The 22,149-nt window shown below is 40.5% G+C and overlaps 1 protein-coding gene across 3 annotated transcripts in view; it reads right to left on the bottom strand.

The window, feature by feature from the left end:
* The window catches only part of ACSL3 (acyl-CoA synthetase long chain family member 3), a 79,160-nt gene extending 65,364 nt beyond the window's left edge, over positions 1-13,796 (bottom strand). For all 3 annotated transcript variants that reach the window (XM_079925224.1, XM_079925223.1, XM_079925222.1), the window contains exon 1: positions 13,564-13,796. The gene's annotated coding sequence lies outside the window, so the exon portion shown is untranslated. The remainder of the gene's footprint in view (positions 1-13,563) is intronic.
* Between the last annotated feature and the right edge of the window lie 8,353 nt (positions 13,797-22,149).

The raw sequence follows: 22,149 nt of genomic DNA, 5'->3' as shown, positions 1-22,149 counted from the left end.
TTCCAGTTCATTATAAAGCATACAACTCAGAAACAGACAAACGGAAGAGATGCACAGGGCAAGGGATGGGGAGGAAGGTATGCAGCAGAGCTTCCAAACCCTCTCCAGGTGTGCCGCCTCCCCAGCACCTGGACAGAAATGCTCACCGTCCCGGAAGCTTACTGAATATCCCCTTGTTCAAGCGTTTTTATAAAGCTCAGTCTCCAGCCCCCTCACTCCTTGCAGGAGGTCGGTGAGTAGGGCTGAAAGTTCAAACCTCTAATCACTTGGTCCTTCTGGTGACCAGCTCCATCCTGAGATGCTCTAGGGACTCCATCCTAAGTCACTTCATTAGCGTAAACTAGGGTGTGATCCAAAGGAGCTTTTATGAATAAAAGGTACTCCTAACAATCAGGAAATTCCAAGGGTCTCAGGAGCTCTGTGCCAAGAGTGGGGACAAAAACCTTATATATCTCTTGTATTATACTACAGAACTCTATTATTATCATTATTTATATTAAGAGTTTAAGTGGGACAGAAAGGTGTAATCATGTCAGTATATGTTTTTTTTAAGTATTTAAGAAAAATAAATATTATTAACTTTCGCCAAAACAGCTAATTTCTCCCTCCCCCAACCCCTACCTCTGGCCAGCTACCAATCTGTTCTCTGTATCTATGACCTTAGCTTTTGTTTGTTTGTTTGTTTGAAGATTCCACATAAAAGAGAGATCACATGGTGTCTATCTTTCTCTGAGTTATTTCACTTGGTATAATGCCCTCAAGGTCCATCCATTTTGTCAAAAATGGCAGGATTTCATTCTTTTTAATGCCTAATATTCCACTGTGTATATATACGTCTTCTTTATCCATTCCTCCACTGATGGACACCTTAAGTTGTTTCCATATCTTGGCTATTATAAATAGTGCTGCAGTGAACATGCGGATGCACATATCTTTTTGAATTAGTGTTTTCATTTTCTTCAGATAAATATCCAGGAGTGGAACTGCTGAATTATATGTTAGTTCTATTCTCAATGTTTTGAGGAACTTCCATACTGTTTTCCATACTGGATGCACTGATTTACATCCACATCAATAGTGCACAAGGGTTCCCTTTTCTCCACATCCTTGTCAACACTGTTATTTCTTGTCTATTTGATAACTGTCATTCTAGCAGGTATGAGGAGATCTCTCATTGTGGTTTTGATTTGCAATTCCCTGATGAATGATGATGTAGAGCATTTTTTCACTCACCTGTTGGCCATCTGTATGTCTTTGGAAAAATATCTACTTGGATCTTCTGTCCATTTTTCAATCGGTTTTTGTGGTTGTGTTGTTTTTTGTTTTGTTTTGTTTCTGCTGTTCAGTTGTATCAGTTTATATATTCTGGATATTAGCCCCTTATCTGATAGATGATTTGCAAATATTTTCTCCCATTAAATAGGCTGCCTTTTTTGTTGATGTTTCCCTTGCTGTGCAAAAGTTTTTTAGTTTAATGTAGTCCCACCTGTTTATTTTTGCTTCTGCTGCTTTTGCTTTTGGTGGCAGATTCAAAAACTTATCACCAAGACCTGTCAAGGAGTTTACCACCTATGTTTTCTTCTAGGAGCTTTATGGCTTCAGGTCTTACACTCAAGTCTTTAATCCATTTTGAGTTAATTTTTGTTTACGGTATAAGATAGTGGGTCCAGTTTTATTCTTTTGCATGTGGCTGCCCAATTTCCCCATCACCATCAATTATTAAAAGGAACTTCTTACTCAGAAACAAAAGAAAACTTCAACTTAATAAAAGCATATCAGAAACCAATAGCAAACATCAGACTCAAATTTCCATTAAAGTCAGGAATTAAGACAAGGAGGCCAGTTGTGACTATAATTATTTAACACTGTTAAAAAGGCTCTAGCCCTGTAGTCATCAGCCACATGGAGCTACTTAACACTTGAAGTGTGGCTTGTCCAAATTGAGATGTGCTCTAAATGTAAAATACGCATGGACTTGCAAAGACTTAGTAGGAAGAAAATGTAAAACATCTCGTTAATCATTTTTATACTGATTATATGCTGAATATACTGGATTAAATAAAATATATTAAAGTTACCTGTTTCTTCTTTACTTAAGATACCTACTAGAAATTTAAACTACTACAGATATGGTTCGCATTTGTGGCTCTAATTGCATTTCTTGTGGACAGCACTGCAGTCTAGACAATGCAATGATGAAAAAAAGAAATGAGGAATAGGAATACTGGAAAAGGAGACACACAATAATCACTGTTTGCAGATAATTAATGTCTGACAAGAAAATCCAAAAGAATCATCTGAAAATTATCCAACCAGAGAGAAAGTTCATTAAGATATCTGGATACTAGGTAGACAACAAAAACCAATCATTTTCCTATACAGTAGTAATAACCAGTTAGAAAATAAAAAGGAAAAAGATTTTATATGTGTGTGTGTGTGTGTGTGTGTGTGTGTATATATATATATATATATATCACTACTGATAGACACTAAAAGACTTGCATACATGGAAAGACAGACTAGGTCCCAGGTAGAAAGGATAACTATAACTCCACCAAAATTAACCTATAAACCAAATACAATCCCAATCAAAATCCTACTAGGACTTTGTCAATTCTGTATGGCTAGTTGATATACTAGTTCCAAGGTTTATCTAGAAGAAACATTTTAAGTTTAACTAAGAAAATTTGAAAACAAGAATACTTAGCCCATACCAGCCTATTAGATGCCAAAACTAACACTAACTGTTCTGGTACAGAATTGTAAAAACTAGAAATAGTCATGGGACATTTACACTTAATGATGGTGGCGTTTCAGATCAATGAGTGAAGGATAGATTATTCAATAAATTAAACAGCATCAAAGTAAAACCAGAATTGAGCCAATGGCTGAATGTGAGTCCTAGAAAGATGAGGAACACATCCCTGAAACAAACAATCAGCCTAGCAATACCTCTTCCACACTCCCATGTCCCAAAAAGGATTTGTTCCCAAGTCTTTTTTCTCATTATAAAACCATCTCCAGTGCTATCACGGTAGCCTACACAGCCCACACTGCCTGGCCTACAGCTCTGTTGGGAAGAGAAGCACTGGTTTCGTTTGAACTACGCCACTTCACGCCCATCTCTACCCCAGCTGACTATGGCAAACACAGGCATCCACAGGGATCCAGGAGCCTATGACCAGTGAGGCCTGTAACGAAAGCACTGATGTGTTGGTTCACTAATATTCTCTCTAGAACCCGGAACTGGGATTGAATTAAAAGAATTTGATAGAATTAAAAGAAACTAAAAGGTCTGCCAAAGTAAACTCATTCTTTAAGATTCAGCTGAAGCCTCCATGTGAAGGCCTCCCTGGTCCCACAGACAAGCGCTAACTCAATCCCTCTGTGCCCCATTTCCACCCTCCACTCCTGCCTGACACACAGAGGCATGAAGGGGCAGAGAATAAGGAATCACAAGTAGCTTGAGATAGTTGGAACACAGGAAATTGAGGGAAGGTAGAAATGAAAATGGAATAGAGGAATATGTTGCAGAGACAGGTTTTAATAAGCAAGGCACTTGACCAAATTTGTTTTATTCAGAATGACTACCTGGGTCAACAAACAGAACAAACCACAAAAGATTCCCGGTATGTAGTCATTACAACAGCCCAAGCAAAGGATGATGAGGTCCAGGGTTTAGGGCAGTAGATACAGAAGTACGAGGACCAACTGGAGAGACTTTTCTGAGGTAATAGGATGTGGTGAGATGTGAAGATTCATCTTTGAAGATTAAAGTCAACACTTCTGGAATATTGGATGACTTGCGATAGATATGAGGAATACAGGAAGAAGAACAGATACATATGAGTACATGAGTATAGGGCAGGATATTAAGTCTGGGGAAATGGCCAGAAAAGATAGTCACAATATTGTCAGAAATACAAGACTGGGATTTCTCAATTTTATTTGTCAACCTTGCTCTTCCCCAACTGCCCTGGACATCCCCATTTGAGTTCCTCTACCTCAAACTCAACTATTTTTTCAAATCCAATCTTGCTCAGCTGACTCTTGGCTACCCTGGCCAACATGACCTCTCTGACCTCTGTACTGCTCACTCAACATTAACCACATCCTTTACGTATCCTTGAACACTCTCATCCTTAGGGAATTAGTATTCCTTAGTCCCCTTTAAGTGATGTATGCTTTTTACTTATATGATGGGTTTGGTCACATGCTGGACTCAGAATACCTTGTTATTTCTTACCAAAAAACTGCTTCTGAAGGACAGAAAAAATCAAAATACAACAAAAACAAGAAACAAAGAAGCACAAGGAAACTTTTGGAGGTGATCAATATGCCTATTACCTTGATTGTGGAGATGGCTGCACAGGTGTATGCATGTCCAAACTCAAATTGTATACATTAAATATGTGCAGATTTTTATATATCAATGAAAGGACAGAGAAAGGAGGAAAGAGAAAAAAAGAATAGAGAAGAAAGAAAAGAGGAAAAAAGAGAAGACAGAGGGAGGCAGAGAAATAACTAACAACTAACATATGGGTCAACCGTGTACCCTAAACTACTATCTGTCATCTCCCTCAATCCTTGTGATAGCCCTGCAAAGTAAGAACATCTTTATGTTACAGAAATTGAAATGGAAGGCTGAGAAAGGTTAAGGAATCAGATCAAATTTACACAGCAAGTTTTACCCACATATATGGCAATGATTCCTTCGCCACTCAACACAAAGTTGATGACCTAAAACAGTATATTTAGAAATGCTACCTGAACCATTATCGAGGTCATATTCAAAAGATGCTTAAAACTAATACGGAGATTCTTAAGTTACCCGACTGAGAAGTACACCATGTCAACCTACTTTCAAGGTGCTTTATAGACACTTCCAGAAAACTAAAGCACAAGGTAAATCCTAAATTACTGACGTTAAAATATAACAAAATCTACTTAATGTCCCTCAGTTTACTATTTACAATATCTCTTCCCAATCTCCATTAACCAGAGGTTACAATACATTAGACATTTCCTTGAAGTGTATTTGTCTATGTAAGGATAACGCTGCTTCAAAAGGTAAGGCAATAACAAAAAGTGAGTGGATGAACTTAGAAAATACTGTATATTCTAAAAATAAATAAATTTAAAATAGTTAATATTTACTGAGTGCTGACTATGTGCCAGGAACTTATCTCATATAAATCCTGACAACAATATATAGCAGATTTTCTTATTATCCGTTTTTTACAGAAGAAATTGAGGCACAGAGAGGTTAAATAAGCTGCTCAAGATCACATAACTAATAAGCCAGAATTCAATTCCAAGAAAACTTAACTCCAAGTCCATGTCCCTACCCACCAAAATTACAATGGAAGAAGGCACATTTTAGAGGAAAATTCTTAAACAAGCACTCAAATACAGAATTGGCTAAATCAAAAGTAGATTTATAAAAATTTCCCAAAAGGAAGGACACATGTGAATTATCCCTAAAGTCATTTATGGAATTTAAAATGAAACAATATTAGATATATATCTGCAAAATTATCTACTAAGAACAAAAAGGGAAATAAAAATGAAAGTAAAACAATTTTAAAGTAAATTAGCTAAACTGAGATGTACCCACAGTCATGAAACTCAACTGATGGAACCACATAGATTAAGTGATATTGATTGAAAAAAAAAGGATGCTGCATAAGAATACATACAATGCCATCTATATCAAGTTTAAAAATACATAAAACAATACTGTACACTGTTTAGGGATACATCCATATATAGTAAAATTGCAGAGCAATGGATATGAATAACGAACACCAAATTCAGATTAGTGGTTAACTGGAGGATTTGGGGGAAGGAAGTGGGTTTCTTTAACTGGATTAAATAGTACGAAATATTTCTCAGACATACAGAAAGCAGGTCTCCTTTCTTTTTTTTTCTTAAGAAAGAAAAGGAAAAAAATGGAATTAGCAGATTACAGAACCCAAAATTGCTTTATATTCCTGATCCAAAAAATGCTAAAAGGGCAATGTTAATGATTCCTATGTAAGAATGTTAAAGGAGAATGTATCCTGATGTATTTACGTTCAAGTTCAGGAAGAAAGTTTTAGTTAAATTCTCTCAATTTAGTTTGTTACTACTCACATTCTCCTCTGTAAAAACAGGGCTTTTATTGGGGGGGGGGAGAGGTAAGTTATGTGTAATAAAAATAGATAAACTGTCATCACAGCTCCTTCCAAGTATAATCATGCCTTGAGAGGTACATATGAACTTCAAACCAAGCTGTCACCCCAGAGAGGAGGTGCAGCGCCTGGGCCTTGGACTCTGGAACCTCACTACCTGGGATGAGGTACAGCACACACTTGGGCAAATCACTTAAGCTCCCTGTGCCTCAATTTCCTCATGTGTGAAATAAGAATGATTAAAAAAAAAAAAAAACTATCTCATAAAATTGAGAAGAAAATCAGAACAGCACCTGGCCAGAGGAAATACTGTAAAGGTACTGGCTATCATCTTTATTCCAAAGACCATTAGTATAGAAAAAGAAAAACCAGGCTTTGTATCAGAAAAATATTATCTAAGTGTGATTACTTTCCAAATTAAATGAAGGATAGAAAAGCTGACCATGACATGACAAACAAATGGGAAGCTTTTTATAACAAGATAAGGTTTTTATTTTTCTAACAACATTCCTTAGTATTGTTATACCACCTCCAATGTGTACATATCTGTGTACACACACACCTGGTACAGATTCAAGGTGAAACATTCTATTCCATCTCCCTTGTTCACTTAGCAAAAAGTCCAGTTTGTTGTAGAAAACTGGGCTACCACCTCCACCCCCTTTTTCCTGCCCTGTTCTGTCTGAGCTATACCAGAAAGGAGCTATGGTATACCTCCTGCCCTGAGCTACACCATACAATAATGCATCTATTCTTATACCTTCTTCCCTTACACCATATAATGTTCACACTTTCCTTTCATGAATTCTGAGTTCTTCGAGAGCAGGGACGATCTCTTTTTTTTTCTTTTTCTAAATTATTTATTTATAAGTGAATTTTTTAATTTATTCTTCATTGCTGCATGGGCTTTCTCTAGTTGCAGCGAGCAGGGGCTACTCTTAGTTGCGGTGAGCGGACTTCTCCTTGTGGTGGCTCTCTTTGTTGTGGAGCACGGGTTCTAGGTGTGCGGGCTCAGTTGTTGTGGCTCGTGGGCTCTACAGCACAGGCTCAGCAGTTGTGGCGCACGGGCTTAGTTGTTCCACGGCATGTGGGATCTTCCCAGACCAGGGCTCGAACCCACATCCCCTGCACTGGCAGGCGGATTCTTAACCACTGTGCCGCCAGAGAAGCCCAGGGACGATCTCTTAATCATTTTCAAATTCCCAGTGTCTTGCAAGATACATACTAAAGAAATACATGAGCAAATAAATCATTGCCCCTATATATCCTCGTAATATCTTCACAAACAAATAGGGAACTATAGTTGGAGGCAATTTATCCAAAACATTGGTTACTTAGGTATCTTCAGTTCAAAATAAAAATTAGCAGATCCATTAAGCCCACTGAATCATCCAATAATTTTTTACTCCTCCAAATGGGAAACATGAGAAGTAAACATATCTCAGTAAAAACAGCAGTTAACATTTTAAATAAAAAGAGTTTAGGCATTTAAAATGTCAGGAAGACAGAAGCAGTGCGAAAACTATTAAAAAACTAAAAATAGCACGTAAGGAAGAAATCACAAGATTTAATGTTTATATTGTCCCCTTCTTCAGAAAAGAAATAAACTATAATCAGAAGTCAGATGAAAGTATATACCATATTAAGGTGGATAAAAATCGAGATTAAGTCACATGTTAAATCAATTTCACACAATGCTTTGTAGTGAGGTTTTCTAAAAAGATTATGTCATGAGTCAGCAAAAACTGGGCTGATTTTTAGGAATTCAACAGTTCTTGGCAATTTTCTGGAAATTGCTCAGGGCTCCATAATATGGTACTGACTCCTGTCAGGTGGTTACAGGCCCATCTTCTGTTACTATAGAAGAGGTGTCCCTCCTCCCAGCTAAGGCACAGGGCTCACGTGCTTTGGATCCCATGCCCTCCCATCTTCTCACGAACTTTGCACAAACAAGTAACACTTTTCTCATCTATATTCGACCTCCCCCTCTCAACAGACACCCTCCCTTCAGCATTTAAATATGCTAAAAATCAGAACTCGCGGAAGCAGTTTCCGATTCTTGCTGTCTCCATTTTCCCCATCTTCTACTTACTTCTGCTCCCCATCCTACCCCTACCACCACATCAGTATCTCCTGCCAAGGTCACCCATGACCTCCCAGTTGCTAAATACAACAGATGGTACTCAATTTTCCTCACAGGGGCGTTCCACAGTATTGACAGCTTCCCCCTTGGCAGCAGGGACACCTGCTTCTGGCGGTCCTCTCACCTCCCTGGCCACTACTCCTGTTTCTTTTGCAAGCTCAGCCTCCTATACCCAGCTCCATCCCTGGCCTCTTCCTGTTCTCTTTCTAGTCTCTCCACTGGCAATCTCTACACTGATAGCGTCAAAATGGTAAATGAGTAATCACTCAACATCTCCTTCTCCCAACCCATATACTACTATTAATCACCAGGTCTGGCAATTTTGCCTCTAAATCTCCATTTTCTCAATATTTCTGCTAATGATATAAGGCTCTTAAGAGGATCAAATAAGCTAAAATGATAGTACTTTAAAAAGGAAAAAAAACTTTAATCTGAGTATTAGTATTCACTAAATTGAAATCTCCTCGAAAGCAACGACTTTACAAGTTCATCTTTTTATTTATTCCACATTGTACACCTAGCACGGTACTTTGCATGCAGACGGCATTCAGTAAATGTACTGCAATGAACTATTTGTATTGGCTTAATACATGTTCAACTGAAATAGTCACACATTTAATGGCTTATATTTCCCAAATCATGTCATCATTTGTCTCCTAAGAGGTGAGAATTTTAAGCTAAATCACTCTATAAAGTGTAAACTACACCGGATACTTCCGATAATTATAATACTACTTATCTAAAGTTAGAAAAAACTGCCTAGCTTTCCTGAAAACATCCAAATCCCATCCTCAGGTCCAAATCTCACATAAGTTTCTTGCTTCCCAACTGTTCATCTGAAAGGGGAAAGTTTAAGTATTACAGGAATATTTAAGCTTTAAGTACCCTAAAGGCAGGGAGAATGACTTCCTGAAAAAATTCCCTCTCACTTTCATATCTTGCAATGTGAGCTGGAGTGACATTCTGAGTAGAAACAGACATTGAAATTAAAAGAATATTGTTGCTTAAAAGTTCTCTAACTCTTGCTTTATGTACATTTAATTGCAGCCTCAGAATGCAAGATGGTCATCTAGTAATATCTCACCATATCAATTCAAAAATCTCCCCAGAAGAAAATACAGTCTCTTCAAAAAGTGGTGTTGGGAAAGCTAGACAGCTACATGTAAAACAACCAAATCTGAACATTCCCTCAAACCATATACAAAAACAAACTCCAAATGGTTTAAAGATCTGAATATAAAACACGACACCATAAAACTCCTAGAAGAGAACATAGGCAAAACATTCTTTGACGTAAATCGTAGCAATATTTTCTTAAATCAGTCTCCCAAGGGAAATGAAATAAAAGCAAAAATAAACAAATGAGACCTAATCAAACTTAAAAGTTTTGCACAGCAAAAGAAACCATAAACAAAATGAAAAGACGACCTACGAGAGAAATATCTGCAAATGATGTGATTGACAAAGAGTTAATATTCCAACTATACAAACAGCTCATACAACTCAATATCAAAAAAAACTCAAACCACCCAATCAGAAAATGGGCAGAAGTCCTAAACAGACATTTCTCCAAAGAAGACATACAGATGGCTAACAGGCACATGAAAAGATCCTCAACATCACTAATTATTAAAGAACATACAAATCCAAACAAACCACAATGAGGTATCACCTCACACCTGTCAGAATGGCTACTATCAAAAGTCTACATATAATAAATGCTGAACGAGAAAAGGGAACCCTCCTACACTGTTGGTGGGAATGTAATTTGGTGTAGCCACTATGGGAAACAGTATTCAGGTACTTTAAAAGACTAAAAATAGAATCACCATATGATCCAGTAATTCCACTCCAGAAAGGATGAAAAGTCTAATTCAAAATGAACATTTGGGTACATGTATATTAGCAGCACTATTTACAATGGCCAAGACATGGAAGCAACACAAGTGCCCATCAACAGACAATTGGCTTAAGAAGATGTGATGTGTATATGCGTGTGTGTGTGTGTGTGTGTGTGTGTGTGTGTTTATAGTATTACTCAGCCATAAAAAAGAATGAAATATTGCCATTTGCAGCAACATGGATGGACCTAGAGAATATTAAACTTAGTGAAAAAAGTCAGACAGAAAAAGACAAATACTATATGATATCACTTGTATGTGGAATCTAAAAAATAATACAAATGAATATATATACAAAACAGAAACAGACTCACAGACACAGAAAACAAACATGGTCACCAAAGGGGAGAGGGAGGAGGGGAGGGACAAATTAGTAGTACCGGATTAACAGATACAAACTACTATACGTAAAATAGATAAGCAACAAGGATGTACTGTATAACACAGGGAATTATACCCAATATCTTGTAATAACCTATAATGGAATATAATCTGTCAAAGAAAAAGAAAGAGAAATAAGTAAAATTAAATAAAAGTAATTTGAGAGGTAAAGAGATGCCAGTGAGGGCTTCCCTGGTGCCGCAGTGGTTGAGAGTCCGCCTGCCGATGCAGGGGACACAGGTTCATGCCCCGGTCCGGGAGGATCCCACGTGCCACGGAGCGGCTGGGCCCGTGAGCTATGGCCACTGAGCCTGCGTGTCCGGAGTCTGTGCTCCGCAACGGGAGAGGCCACGACAGTGAGAGGCCCGCATACCACCAAAAAAAAAGAGATGCCAGTGAAACTGTTCCCTTTCCAGATCCTGAATTTTAAGTCTGATCAATTTTCTTTCTACCGTACTGATACTGGGCAATCTTAATTTAAACAAAACTGGAATCGCTGGAAAATGACGTATAGTTTATTTTACATATTCGTATATTTATTTTCTTAGTGTTCCATACCACTCTTACAAATTATTAGAAGTAAACTCATAAAAGGTAAATTTTAAAATTAGTATTTAATATTAGAGAAGACTAAAATAACATAAATGCAAAATGCCAGCTGGTATCATGGACTCAATCCTGGAACAGAAAAAAGGGCATTAGTGGAAAAACTGGTGATATCTGAATAAAGTCTATAGTTAAGAGGATAATATCAATATTAATTTCTTGTTTTGACAAATGAACCAAGGTTATGTGACACGTTAATATAAGAGCAGGGGAGCTGGGTTATGGTATACAGGAATATTCCATATTTGCAACTTTTATGTGAATCTCAAATCATCCCAAAATAAAAAGTTTAAAAATATATATATAGTACCCAGTCTAGTCAACAAGCACTACTGGTCACCAACCATCTAAGGGGAAAAACAAAAAAGCCTCCCTAGACTAGGTTTCCATCTAAATCACAATCCTCTATATAATATTTGTTCACACACTACTTGTCCTTCATTACACATTACACATGTAATTTGTAATTATATATTATTTGTATGAGATTTGCTTCGTTTGTTTCCTCCGTAAAGGCAAAGCTCACATCAGTTCTGTTCACTGCTGCATTCTTAGCACTTTACATGGTGCCTGACATAGAATAGGAATTAAAGGCTCTCAGTGAGCAATTAATTGAAAGAGGAATGGTTAATTTAAGCAGAACCAGACAGCAGAGGAGCACATAAGCAATGAGAAAAATGTTGGGGCTTTAAGATCTGACTTCCCAAACCAGACAGGGATTGCTCCTTCCCATCCCTCCTTCCTTCCTTCTTTCCTTCAAGGACATGACTCAGAATATTTCAGCTTTAAATCAACCAGCACAAACATCTTACAAACCCAGTAACTGAGACCCAAAGACACTAGGTGACCCATACATCCAGTGGATCTCTGCTCTACACCCAACACTGCCCTCCTACAGAAGCAACTCTTTCTGTAGAAAAAGAGAGAAACCAGGAAAAGTCTAAAGGGAAAATGCCAGAGTGACTAAAGAAGCCTTACTCATTCCTAAGGGTGAGAAGTGCATGGGGAGACGCCAGAACACAAAAGAAAAGAATAAAGTCTGTGCGGCACACTCCTGTGTCACACCTCCTCCGCCCTGTAATAACCTACTAATACACTTTCAGGAGCACCTCAGCAGCACCCCTCAACTCTGGGAACTAATCTGGGGAAACAAAAAAGGTAATCATCAAACTACAGCTCTCCTGGCCACTCAAACAAAAATCCACGGTGACAACTATTCAGCCAGCCACCAAGGAGCGGCAGCATACTATAGTGCTAGATGTGAAAGCTCTGGATTTTCAGACAGGCGGATCTGAATCCCAGCTTCTCCTCTTACTTGCTGTGATCTGGGGGCAAGTTAATATATCCAAACGGCAGTTTCTCCAGCTGTAAAATGGGAATAACCGCCACCCTAGTGGGTTGTTAACAGTTTCAGAGATACTATACAGAAAGCTCTTAGCACAACGCCTGCAATGTTATAAAGGCTCAATAAGTGTCAGCTGTTTGTCATCTTATTCGGCTATAATCACTTTCACGAGGCCTATTCTCTCTCTAACGTCCATATAATTTCAAAGACGTTGTTCTACCCTATTTTTGAAGGGCCATATACACAATAGCTTCGAGCACATTTTCTAAATCCAGCCTGGACAAACCAGTTCTATGTCTCTGGGCCTCAGGTTCCTCATCTGTGAAACGGGCCGGATCATCCCTACCCCACTGGGCTGCTGGTAGTGAGCACTCTCTCAGTGTTACACATTCCACTACTGCTGTATAATTAAAACGCACCTAGGGAAAATAAACCTTCAACTCCCAACCCCAAAACAACAGTATTCATCCCCGCCCCATCACCACCGGTCGTGGCCTGAACAAATACCAAAGTCGACCCATCTCACACCCCCAATTTCTCCTCACACCCCGCAGCAACCCACCCCCCCAGTGTGGGTTTCCGAAACCGCAGGGCTCAGTTTCCTCCCAGCGACGGCGTCAGAGCCGGGCTAGTGAAAGCTGCCAATCCCCCAGGTCACCCCGCCCCCAAAGCGCCGGGAGAGACCCCGCGCAGCCTTCCTCTCCCGAACAGCGCGGCCGCCCGGGCTGCGGTTCCCCCAGCTCACGTGGGCCCTTCGGCCCGGGCGCCACCTCACCCGCTTCCCGGACCCCACGGGCGCGCCTCCCACATACGCCGCGAGCCGGCCCCAGAGCCCGCACCGCCAGCGCGCACACCCTCGGCGCCGGGCTCGGCGGCCACGTCGAGGAGCCGGGGCCTCCAGGCCGGCCGCGTCCCTCCCCCAGTCCCGGGCTGCCCTCGGGCCCAGCCCGGCCGCACGCGGAGGCCCCGCCGCCAACACGGCCCCGCCGCTCCCACCACAGGCGCTGCACTCACCGCGACGCCGGAGCTCCGGTTGCTCCGGCCCATGCAGGCCTGGCTGTGCCCCCAGAGCATTCACGCCCCGGGCCGCCTCCTGGGGACCCTGACGCAGCCTCCGCGAGTCGCACTGCGAGAGGGCGGCGGTCGGCTGCCCGGTCAGCTGCCGCGCCGACTCTTCTCAGCCCCAGCACTCGCAACAAGAGCAGCGTAGCGCCCCAGCGCCTGCAGACCAGCGTCTGTTGAGCCGAACCGCCCAGGACGCGCGCCCCCGGCCGGCGCTCGTTGCATATGCAGAGAGGCAGCAGCCCATTGGCCCGCGGGCGGTGGCGCGTGCGGGGCTGGGCCTATCGAATTCCGGCCGGGAGCGCGGCGCGGGCGGCCGGGGGCGGGGCGGGGTTACTATGGGTCATTCGCCCGAGCCGGGGCGGACGGGACCCAGCCGCAGCCGGCGCGGGGCGGAGACAGGTCGGCGGGGAGGGACGGGACCACTGCGGCCGGGGGAGGGGAGGGGAGCCAGTCTGTGCGGCCACGACATGGGCGGAGATGGGGCGGGGCCGGCCGGGTCTGCAGGAGGGCAGTTCCTGGGGTAAAAGACCACCGCCTTGTCTCCCGAAAAAAGAACTAGAAAACGCAGATATTGCTGTAATGCATAAATCTTAATATAGGTCAGGGAAAAAAAATGCGCGTTATTATTTTCATTCTTAATTGGATTACTTGTTTCGTTCTTGCACAAATGTGTCAGATTTTGTAAAATAAAATGATTTTTGGAAATGTCTGAAGCGAGAGGGTCTCAAAAATTCAAAGCATGTTTCTTTATTGTCTCTTGTTTTGGCCTTACCGAACCCAGCAAATAACCCATCTCCCCTCAGTGCACTCACTACTTATACCAGATTGATATTTGTTTTCAAATGATAAAGTTGACCCCAAATTATTGTCTTTGGACGTTCTTTTTATGAAGCTAAAAGTGTTCCTGTATTTTAAAGTTTGCCATTATATTTCACTTTAGACACTACAAAAAGGAAAAAAACATAGAGTGCAGGTAGACTGCCTTACTGCAAGCAAACGAACCAAAACACAAACGACTAAAACAACAAGTACAATACACTGTAAGAAAGATGGCTTTCACTACCCAAGCAGCAGTGGGATTGAGCTTTTTTTTTCTTTAATCCAACATATTATTTAGTTGGTCTGTGGACAAAGTTACAACATTAAGTCAGATTTGATACCACAGGAAATAAAACATTTGGAGGGGTTTATTTTGTTTTGAAGTAATGAAGGAGCTAGAAATAGCTACTTGAATAGTAAACCTCGATGCTATGCAAAACTTGGCTTTAAGTAGGTGAAAGGTGACGTTCATGAGCCAGCCTCAGGCTAAAGCAGGGGCTCACTTCCCAAGAGAATCTCAAAATCCGTGAAGCTGCCTGAACTTGAGCTGGGTGGAGTGATGAGGCTGAGAGCAAAGAAATCTCACTCACCTTGGGCCCCAGGCCAGTTTAACTACCTAAAGGAAAGGATACCTGATTCAGGCAACCTGCTCTTCTGCTAGAAAAATAGGTTAATTTGCTCGCTAATCTTTCGAAGTGCTGTCAAAGGTTAACATCCTGAAGATAAATAGAATGCAGAATTTCTTATCTGAAAAGACTGCCACCATTCTGCATGCTGAGGGAAGTATACCTTAAAAGTGGTAGTTCCAGAACCAGGAAAAGCCTCTAGCAAAATAAGTAATTTACAAGGGAGGAATCTTTTTTTCCATCAATAAGCATAAAGCAGACTAGTAGAATTCCAGCAACATCTTAACATCTTCATTATCTCGTTCTGTACGTGTGTGTGTATGATATATATATTTTAAAGGAAAATACTCCTTGGACTCAAAATTCTAAATTCCCATCTTGTTTGCTTAGGGTAAACAGAAATGTAATGTTTCCAGTCTCTAAGATGTTCTGTTTTTAAAATAAAATAATATATGCACAGTTGCTTTTCTTTTATTCAGGATTTCAGTATATTTTTACTTAGAGCTTTTGAGGGAATTACGGAATTTGGCTGCATTTCCCTTCTTTTTAGAAAAACTCAATTCAGAAACTATAATGGCCAACTGAATGAAAACATCCAACAGTTCCTTTTACAGTTTTGTTATTTCTCCCAATTACAGGGCTATTGAGAGGAGATATGTTTGTAATTTTCATGAATACCTAATGATCTGTCTCATGTGAAGGGTCATAGAAATAGTTTGTGCTTCTATAGCAAACTATATACTACTAGCATTTTCCATAATCATTATAAGGTAAAACCAGGACCAGCTGATGTTTAAAAGTTTAACAGAAACTTTTTGTTCTTTCATTTCTGGTGGATTGGGAAGGGAAGACCGTGACTGAGGTAGCATACTATACTATATTTTTGAGTTAAGATGGCGCTGGCCTCAAGGAGCAGAACATCCAACAAAAACCAACTTAAATTGCGTCATTTATTTACCTCCCTTAAAGATAACTCAAGAGGCAGGACAAGTGCACGATTGGTCCAGGGACTCTGCTAGGTCACTGAGGACCTCAGCTTTTACATCTTTCACTCTGGCTTTATCCTTAGACCATGATAGTCACAGATGGACGCCACAGTTTCAAGTGTCACGTGAAGACACAACAGCATCTGGCCAAAGAATAGGGCCTAAATGCCGCTTCTTATCAAGGAGGAAACCCTTTCTCAGAAAGCTAACAACTGACCGCTCCTCAAGTCCTAGTGGCCGGACTGGGTCACGTGATTTCCTAGCTGCAAGAGAAACCAGGAAATGCCAGCGTTTTTGGCCTTTCTAGTGGAAGGTGGACACCATCAACACAGAAGCAGCCATGGGAAGGAATAAATGTGCGAAGCCCAATTCAGAAGTGTCCACCGTGGGTATCACTGGAAATTACTCACCTCTGACTAGAAGTGGCTCAAACAATAAAACCATCTGTTATCTCACTTAAAAGGTCCAGAGGAAGGCAATTCTAGGGTTTCTTCAAAGGGCTCACTGGTGTCATCAGAACCCAGCTCCTTCTATCTCTTTACTCTGCCATTCTCAGTCTTCATGTTCTGTCTCTTCCTGGTTACAGAGTGGCTGCAACTGCTCCAAACGTTATCTTTTCACAATACTACATCCAAAGCCAAAAGGGGAAATTGGCTTCTCCGACATGTCAGTGTGTGTTTATTATGGCACTGCATCTTCCCAAGGTGTATTCAGCCCACTTCCCCTAAACCAATCACTAGCAAATGAAAATACCCTGATAAGCTTAGCTCAATCATAGATCATCCACTAGGGCTGGGAGAGGATGTTCTAGCAACTGGGGACACAGCATCATTTGACCTTTGGTTCAAAGCCTATGCCATATCTTGAAGCACAGGGCCCCACCCCAAAAGAGCATCATCTACAAGCTGGCTCCTTAGCTGGGCCTTTAAGAGACCTTTAAGAGTTCTATCAGGCCGCATGTATATGGTAATATCCATGGATCCTATAGTCACATGCCCATTGCTGCTACTGTGCAGGAAAATGAGTTTCTTGGTTGCAGATCAGTGTTAACGCAAGATTCCATGAAGGCAAAGCCGATACTCTGTGGGGCCTCAGGTTGTAGTGCTAGCAAGACTTAGTAGGCAGGATTGGCAGAACTGTGCCTGGGTTATGTATCAGCCCCAATAGGGACAAATTACTGCCTTACACTCTGGTAGGGAGAAAGCCCTGAGATGGAGATTCACAGGCGCCATCAGCAAATCCTGGACGTGCGAATGCTGAGGGGATATGTTCAGGGCATCAGCAGAATCTGCTACAGGTGGACACTCAACAGTGTCTGCCATTATCATTTTGTTTTAAAAAAAAAAGAAACTGGAGTGTATTTTAAAAAATTTTCCAATTACTGAATTTCAAGGAAAGAATCAGGAGAATTCTAAGAGATCTTGTATATCCAAATCCTGCAGTCCTTCTAGAAAGTTCTTTGCAACACAGGTATCAACTTTAGGAGGGATGCACATGTTGATCATGGGGTGAGACATCACAGTGGGACACCCTCTCATCCACTGTTCCAGTACATTGAGACTCTCAAACTCAATGTCTTTCAATGACACCGGATTCCATAAACACTCTAGCAATGTGTTCTTTCTTCAATTTAAGGTAATTTAATTTTGTTCCACTTTAGTGATTAAGAACCGACCCGCCTCCTTTTAGTAACCCTTCATATTAATGAAATACTTTAAACTCCACTTTTACTTTTTCTTTTCCAGGCTAGACTATCTTTTTTATTTTAACTCTTTTCCAAATGACCTATCGTCTATCCCTTTAGTCATTTTTATTATTTTTCTCCTTTCTTCGTCATCTGGAGGATGAAATAGAATACCTAAACTTTAACAAGGGCCTGACAATTGTAAAACATATTGAAAGAATCCATTCCAAGTCCTTACCTGTCAGAATTCCATGAAAATAGCCTAAAATTAATTGGCTTTTTAAAGTAACCACACATACTTTTTCATTCCTGGTTCATTTTGATTAATGATAACTTCCAATTAAGGCAGTGAACATTAATTAGCTATGCATACTTACGTGTCTAAAAGTCTCTTCAAATCCACTGTTGGGCTTGTTTGCTGTTTTATGTATTAGTCTCTGAATACTTAGCTTTTTATATTATTTTTATTAAACCTCTGTAATTCATCAATTCATATAACTCTCCTATCCATTTTATATCTGTAAAAAAACTCTGAATTCAGGCAGTTATATTAAACTCTCCAGAATAGTTGATTTTCTATTATTTTTCAAAGATGTACTGGAACAGAGACTCAATATATTTGATTAAAAAGAGATAACCTAGAGTATCAGCTAGAATTAATTTTGGCTGCATGTACCTGAGAATGCAAAATAATAGTGGCTAGACCATGCAAAGGTGTATATTCTACATAAAAGGAGTAGGGAACGAGGTAGTCCAAGGCTAGAACAACAATTCCATGAAATCATCAGGGACCCAAGATGCTTCTCTCTTTCTGCTCTGCTATTTTCAGTGTGTGGATTCTTCATATGTGACCATATTCAAGGTCCATATTCGAGGACCATATTCAAGGTCCATATTCAAGGTCATAAAATAGCTGCTAGAGCTCCAGCCATTACAACCACACGCTGGCATTAAGAAGGAAGAAAGGGGGCTTCCCTGGTGGTGCAGTGGTTAAGAATCCGCCTGCCAATGCAGGGGACGTTGGTTCAAGCACTGGTCTGGGAAGATCTCACATGCCACGGAGCAACTAAGCCCATGTGCCACAACTACTGAGCCTGAGCTCTAGAGCCCGCGTGCCACAACTACTGAAGCCCACGCACCTAGAGCCCGTGCTCTGCAACAAGGGAAGCCTCCACAATGAGAAGTCCGCGCACCACAGTGAAGAGTAGCCCCCACTCACCGCAACTAAAGAAAGCCCTCGCACAGCAACGAAGACCCAACACAGCCAAAAATAAATAAATAAAATAAATTTTTTTTAAAAACCCTTAAGAACATCATAAGCTTTAAAAAAAAAAAAGAAAGAAGGATGTAAAAGGCAATAGAGAGTTTTAGGCAATACAAACTGTTCTATATTTTTCTGATAAAGAGCCTTCCTATAGTTGTGAAATAAGTAAATAACCCCTAAGATTTCTTGGGAACTGTCTTAATTCCTTTTAGCATTCCTTACTGAACTTACTCCTCACTCCCTGCATCCTTTTTGTTTCTTTTCTCTGGACCTGCTATAATTTCTCTCCATCATTATAAAGTATTTGGAAACCAAACCTGGATTCAATGCTCTAATTAACTGAACATTAATTCAACAGATACTTAAGTGCCACCAGAGGACAGGTACTGTGCTAGATGTCACAAATATAGCACTTATCGAGACAGAAATGGTCCTGACCTTCAAGAAGCTTATGCTCTAAATCATTATAATAAATAAATAAAAAGATAGTTCCAGAGTTGGAGGTGCTCTTCGGACATTTAAACAGGATAACTAGGAGAAAAGAGGAACAAAGACAATTTTGGATAGGGAGATCAGGGGAGACAACTCTGAGAGGTGACATTTAAGCCCTAGTGAGGAACCGGCTGATATTTTTGGCAGGAAAATAATTTTGTGACTCTAGAGAGCCTCTCCCAGAAACTAGAAATATATTCTCGTATCACATGGACTTGACCTGGCATTTTTAGAAATCCTGCCCAGTTTGCAGAATCCATAAATATTACAACAAGGAACACAGTCCTATCACCCAAACATCCATTATATCTTGCTTTGTCATTTAAGGCATTTAACTCAATGTCAAGTGCTCTGGGAAGATCCCAAGCAAAATTACTTGTCCCATTCTATCTGCGTTGTTCGTGCTATTGTTTTATCAGTTAGGTCTCCTTGGGATACAAGCAATAGAAAATGCAAATTAAACTTGCTTAAGCAATTGGAGTTTAATGGCTTACAAATTAAAGGGTGTACATCGGCCTTCAGGGACAGCTTGATACAGAGCTCAAAAGGATCAGAAAGAGTAGTTTTGACCCTCTCCATTCCTCAGATCTACTCCTTGGTGACAGTGTTTGCTTCATCCTGGCTTCCCCACCCCCAGGGCATGAAGACGGCTGGAGGTTATGGAGACTCCTCTCCCACTGGAAATTCCAACTCTCCTCCCAGAAATTTCATTTCCTCTTGAGGCATTATGTCTCTCCTTGCTCAATTTATGGCCCCAACAGTATACTCTGTCCAGACCTGGCTCACTGGCTCCAGCCTGGGATCCAAGGATGGAGATCAGCAATTCACATCTCAGAAGCATGAGGGAAAGTGTTGGGAGGTGGGTGTAGATGTCCCACAGGAAAATCAGAGCGTGTTACTGGTAGAAAGGTGAAAGGAAACAAAAGCACCATATTGCACTACCGTGAGCTTAGTGCTTCTTGTGCTGTATTAGGTCAATTGTGTTTCTCTCTTTCTCAAACCCCATGATGAACTGTTTGAGAAGAAGAACCACATCTTCATCTATTTATTCCATAAGGTCTACCCAATGTGCTGATAGATATAATACCTGCACCAAGTGAGCTCAACACACATTTGCTGAATTCAACTATTGAGTAGGGTACACACATGTGTGAGTGTAGAGGAGTACATATACCAGTGATGGTATTTGCAGTACATTTAAATCTCTCACAAGACATCAAACTATTTTTTAAAAGTTTGACTGAGAAACTGTCCTCACACTACATTTATTTCAGTTCTTGCTTCTGTGATATTTAGTTTATCTTAATAGTCATTCTTTCTACAGCCAGTTCATTCCTATATATTTTTTCCTCAATCATATATTTCAATCCACATTTAATTTACCATTTTGTAAGTCTTCAAATCTAGTCTACTCAAAGTGTTCTCCATGGAAGGCAGCATCAGTGTCACCTGGTTGCTTGTAAAAAATGCAGAATCTCAGGCCCCACCCCAGACCTACTTGAACCACATCTGCATTTTAACAAGATTTTCCGAGGATTCATAGAAAACCATAAAATTTGAGAATCACTAGTCTCCTGCTCCAGATTAGCACCATCCACTGAGGATGTAATAGGAACCACATATGTAATTTAAAATTTTCTGGTAACCACATTAAAAAGTACAAAGAAAACAAGCCAAATTAATTTTAGTAGTATACTTTATGTAACTCTATCTCAAGTATTATCATTTCAACTTGTAATCAATATAAAAAATAATTAATCAGATGTTCTTTGGGGTTACTCTTTCTAACCTGGTGTTTATTTTGTACTTACAGTACATCTCAGTTTGGACTAACCACCTTTCAAGTGCCTGGATAGCCACCTATGGTTAGCAGCTACTGCAGTTGGTGAAACCACATAACTCAGATTGGGACTTGGTCTTTTAACTGACATCACACACCTGGTCTCAGGACTTAAGGAAGCTCAGGTTCTTAATGTCTCATGGCAGAAAGAATTCAGTGAGAGACAAAGTGATAGGTAAGAAGTAGATTTAGAGAGAAACACATTCCAGAGAGTGTAGGCCATCTCAGAGGTGAGAGGCCCCGAAATATGGCATGGTTAGTTTTTATGGGCTGGGTAATTTCATAGGCTAATGAGTGAGAGGGTTACCCCAACTCTTCCAGGGGAAGGGGTGGGGATTTCCAGGACTTGGGCTACCTCCCACTTTTTGTCCTTTTATGGTTAGCCTCAGAACTGTCACTGTGCTGGTGAGTGTGTCATTTAGATGCTAATATGTTACAATGAGCGTATGATGAGGCTCAAGGTCTAGTGGAAGTCGAATCTTCTGCCATCTTGGACCTCGTTGGTTCTAACCAGTTTTTGTCATGTCCTATGGCTACGTCATTCTTTTAAAGGTTGTGCCCTGCCTCCTTCCTTCCTGTTTCATTGGCACAGCATTGGACCGTAAGATGCATGAAAACAACAGACCATGTCATTTCACTCTCCACTGTAACCCAGTGCCCAGTACAGTGCCTGACGGGTAGCAGACACTCAATAAATGTTTGTTGACTTAATATGTTTGAGTGGAGAGAGATTTAAAATATTTAACCAGCACAGCAAAAGTACTGACCAAACAAAATCAAGACAGAACCAGGATGTAAACTATCAGTAGTGCCACATTAGAAAG

Source organism: Stenella coeruleoalba, assembly GCF_951394435.1.
Source record: "Stenella coeruleoalba genome assembly, chromosome: 6".
Classification (NCBI taxonomy): Eukaryota; Metazoa; Chordata; class Mammalia; order Artiodactyla; family Delphinidae; genus Stenella; species Stenella coeruleoalba.
This window is presented reverse-complemented; position numbering and strand designations above follow the sequence as displayed.